This window comes from Tupaia chinensis, unplaced genomic scaffold (assembly GCF_000334495.1).
Source record: "Tupaia chinensis unplaced genomic scaffold, TupChi_1.0 Scaffold000568_1, whole genome shotgun sequence".
NCBI classification, from domain to species: Eukaryota; Metazoa; Chordata; class Mammalia; order Scandentia; family Tupaiidae; genus Tupaia; species Tupaia belangeri.
In genome coordinates, this window is record NW_006160082.1 from 2,675,483 (window position 1) to 2,680,429 (window position 4,947).

General features: G+C 38.1%; 1 pseudogene; it reads right to left on the reverse strand.

The window, feature by feature from the left end:
• Positions 1-1,441: 1,441 nt before the first annotated feature.
• The window catches only part of LOC102488732 (protein CASC4-like), a 5,252-nt pseudogene continuing 1,746 nt past the window's right edge, over positions 1,442-4,947 (reverse strand).

Genomic DNA, 4,947 nt, shown 5'->3' on the forward strand with positions numbered 1-4,947 from the left:
ACCCCCCAGGGGGGATGGTCACGCCGCAATCCCTTCTCCTCCATTCTCCTCTCGGGATCCTGGGCACGCACGCACCCGCGCCCGGTGTGAGTTTTAAGCCACTGGTTCCGGGACACGAACCGCAGTCGACTACGTGGGAGTCCAGCAACATAGCCATTACGCTAACTGCTGGTTCCCTATATTTAATGATTTTTTTGTAGACAACAGGTATCTAAGTCTTGATTTTTTATTTAATTTTACAACCTCTCTCTATATATATTTTTTAAATTGAGGATAACTGCACTTAATTTGTACCATTTACATTTAATGTAATTATTGATATGGTTAAGTTCAAATTTACCATCATGCTATTTGTTTTTAATCTGTGCCATCTCTTCTTTGTTTTTTTTCTCCCTCTTTCTTTCCTTCTGATCAAGTATTTTTATTGTTTTATTCTGTTTCCTTTGTTAACTTATTAGATACAACTCTTTTGTTAAGTATTGCTTTGAAGCTATAGTATAGATCTTGAACTTATAACAATGTACTTTTTGGTGACACTCAACCATGTTATTTCAGACAAAAACCTTACAATAGTATACATTCACTTCTAGTTTTTGTTTTTGTTTTTGTATTTTTTGGAGAGGTTTTTTGTTTGTTTGTTTGTATGTTTGTTTGTTTGTTTGCTACAGGGTGTGTGTGCTTGCCAGAGAGACAGAGAGATAGAAAGCGAGAAATCACCCGCCCCAGGAGGGATGGCCACGCCGCAATCCCTTCTCCTTCATTCTCCTCTCGGGATCTTGGGCACGCACACACACGCGCCCGGCGTGAGTTTAAGCCACCAGGTCCAGGAGTCGAACCACGGTCGACTACATGGGAGTCCAGTGACATAGCCATTATGCTAACTGCTGGTCCTGCCTTTATTCATTTTTTAAAGCCTCTCTTCCTTTGTGTTTCATTTTGGAATTTCATTATTTTTATGTCTCATCTAGTGTGAGCTCTTCAGGGATAAGTCCTTATCTCTGAGATGGAGTATATAGAAAAATATGCATATTTGGAGAGACTGTTGATGAGTACATGTTTTACTTTGAATTAAGGTGCCATTGAAATCTTCAATTGCAAATTCAAACTTAAAGTTGGAAACATGGGTCCAGAATCAGGAGAAAGGATGGAACCTGAAATGTAGATAGCAAACCAGTGGCAGTTGAACCTAGTTAAGAGAATGAGCTCACTGAGGAGCAAAAAGAGTGAGAATTAAAAATGGTTAAGAATAAAACCCTGAATGACAAGATTTAAAGAACAAGTAAAATAAAAGGAATTAAGCTATTGAGCCATTTAGAGTCTTCCATGAGAATGATTGCTCTACAAAGTATGAAGGGAACCCAGAAAAAGTGATGGCATTAAAGAAGCAAAGGAGAAGAGCATTTCAAGAGAATGGTCAGTGAAAATCCTGAGAAAAGTCAAGTCAGATGACAAACTCTTTAGTCTTTAACACTAGATTACACTTAATATTGTTAGAAATGGCAATATTCCTTAAATCGATACACAGATTCAACTCAATCTTTGTTAAAATACTAGTTGCCTGTTTTGAAGAAAGCAACAAGCTGATTCTAAAATGTATATGAGAATATAGGGGACCCAGGCTAGCCAAAACAATCTTCAAAACCAATTTTTTTAAGAATTATTTTATTTAACTTTCTTTTTTTCTTCCTTTCTTCTTTCTTTCTTTCTTTTTTCTTTCTTTCTCTTTGTCTTTCCATCTTTCCCTTTCTTTCTTTCCCTTTCTTTTCTTACTTTCCTTTCTTTCTTTCCTTCTTTCTTTTAATTTGACCATAGAGGGACAGAACAAGAGAGAGCGAGAAAGTGAAAGCGAGAAGCAAGCCACCAAGTTCAGGACTCAAACCATGGTCGACCATGTGGGAGTCCAGTGCCCTTAACCACCATGCCACCTGCTAGTTCCCATAACAAACATATTTGACAGGTTCACATTTCCTAGTTTCATAATTTACCACTAGTATCATTCTATTTTTAGTTTAGTCTCGAGTTTAGTTTTTTTTTTATTTTTTATTATTATTCGTACATTTTTAAGTACTGGCTTTTATAATGCCTGTACTCATTTACATTCCAGCAGTACTCAAGAGTTCCTCTTTCTTCACAGCCTCAGCAGCACTTGTTATCGTTTTATTGATAGACATTCTAGGGTAAAGTGATACCTCATCGTGCTTTCAATTTGCATTTTCCGAATGATTAGTGACACAGCATTTCTCTGTGTAGTTGATGGCCATTTGTATGTCTTCTTTCAAGAACTGTCTGTTCAGGGAACCAGCAGTTAGCGTAATGGCTATGTCGCTGGATTCCCACGTAGTCGACCGTGGTTCGTGTCCCGGACCCGGTGGCTTAAAACTCACACCGGGCGCGTGTGCGTGCATGCCCAGGATCCCGAGAGGAGAATGGAGGAGAAGGAATTGCAGCGTGACCATCCCCCCTGGGGGGCGATTTCTCACTTTCTGTCTCTATGTCTCTCTTTGTCTGTCTGGCGAGCGCACGCGCCCTACAGTGAAAATCTCTAAAAAAAAAAAAAAAAAAAAAAAAAGAACTGTCTGTTCAGACAAATAACCCCCCATCTTTTGTTTTGTTTTTATCCCCAAGTTTAATTTTAACTTATTAGAATCCAATAAGTGATTATTTCAAAAGCAGAATTTCCATCAAATTAACACTTAATTTAGGGCAAAAATATATTTTTAAAAAGCTAAATCTTAAGGCAGAAGTAAAACATTATAAAATCAATATGTCTATACCGACTTTAGAATGTCAGAATTTTATAGTATTTTATAGCACTAAAAAGTTAATACAGTCAGAAATATTATCAGTTGGTCCAAGTTATTTCATTTTTTAAAATGTCTAGTCTGGTAATTGAGGAAACTTAGCTGTGTAAGTAATAGCTACCATATGACCAAATGACTGCTTTTATAACAAAAGAACTACGGTAGGTAACTTCATGGCTTTCATTTGTAAATATTTCACAGTATTAATTATAAAGTATTACTAGAAGTATTTTTAGATTCATGTGCCCACCCCAATGTCCAAACTCCATTTTTAAAATTCTGTGAGCCAGCATACCTATTCATCACGGGCCTGACTCTACTGACAACAAAGGCAAGAACCGTTTACTTTGGTATAGTAGAAAGAAAAATTTTACTAAATTTACTGTGTATTTTCCTTGTCATTAAATAATTTCAAACTAAAGTCTAAGAATCTTTACATCTCAACAAGTATACAACCTATTTCTCTACCTCTATAGATTTTAATTTTAACTGGAATCTCAGTGGGGAGAAGGGGATGTATTTTATATTTATGTGCAATTAACAGTAACCCTTCTGGAAAACAGAATTAGTAATCTTAAATTTCTCTTTAAGACATAAACCTTTTTTTGGTAGTATTTAAAAGTGCTTTAAAAAAAAAAAAAGATTACCTAGTTTACGCATTCTACTGAATAGTGTCAAAAAAGACAAATGCATTTCAAATAATTCTGTAAGTCTAGCAAATATGAAGATTGGTGAGTCCTTTTTTTTTTTTTTGGAGAGGTTTTCGCTATAGGGTGCATGCGCTCGCCAGACAGACAGAGAGAGACACAGAGACAGAAAGCGAGAAATCACCCCCCAGGGGAGATGGTCACGCCGCAATCCCTTCTCCTCCATTCTCCTCTCGGGATCTTGGGCACGCACACACACGCACGCGCCCAGTGTGAGTTTTAAGCCACTGGGTCCAGGACGCGAACCGCGGTCAACTACGTGGGAGTCCAGCGACATAGCCATTACGCTAACTGCTGGTTCCCGAGATTGATGAGTCCTTAACTATGATATTAAGAAATTACAAAGATACATTTTTATTATAAACTTCTATGTTACTTCAATAAAATGGCTGTAGACCTCATTGTACTTCTATTTACCTGTGCATTAATGAAAACCTCTTAAAATTCCTGGAACAAGCAGATGGCACAATGGTTATGTCACTGGACTCCCATGTAGTCAACAACAGTTCGAGTCCTGGACCTGGTGGCTTAAAATTCATGCCAGGCTCATGTGGGTGTGTGCCCAAGATCCCGAGAGGAGAATTGGGATTGCAGCATAGCCATTTCCCCCTGGAGGTGGGGTGATTTCTCATTTTCTGTCTCTCTGTGTCTCTCTGGTGAACACATGCACCCTATAGCAAAATCTCCCCCCAAAAATAAGATAAAATAAAAATAATTTCTTATTTAAAACTTCTGAAAAAGCCCAGTCAAATAAAATCACCTAAACTGCCAAAAAAAAACTTTAAAATACTGATTTCAAACTCATTTCAAAGTAGATGTAGCCCCTTTCAGGATCTGACATTTCAACCATGACACCTTCACCAACTATTCCCACTGTGGTTATGTTATATGCAACATACTATCAGGACAAGCATTTTCTCCTGGTTACCCATCTGTGGGAAGAATTAGGTTCAATAAAAAGTGAAATATACATTAGTTTGCTTTAAATGCAAAGATGAACTGTTTTGGGCTCAAATGTATCATAACCAGAAAGTCTCTGCTTTGATAATACAACATGAAAAAGTTTACATATATGTCCATGAGTACATCTCTTTATTACAGTTTTTCTTAAGTCTATCTCAGTGCATCTTTACAACCAATACAGCTGATCTTCACAGCAAAAGTAAAAAATAACGGGGACCAGCAGTTAGTGTAATAGCTATGTCGCTGGACTCCCACGTAGTCGACCACAATTCATACACCAGACCCGGTGGCTTAAAACTCACGCCAGGTGCGTGTGTGTGCGTGCCCAAGATCCCGAGAGGAGAATGGAGGAGAAGGGATTGCAGCGTGGCCATCCCCCCTGGGGGGTGATTTCTTGCTTTCTGTCTCTCTGTCTCTCTCTGTCTGTTGAGCGCAAGCGCCCTATAGCTAAACGCTCTCAAAAAAAAAAAAAAAAA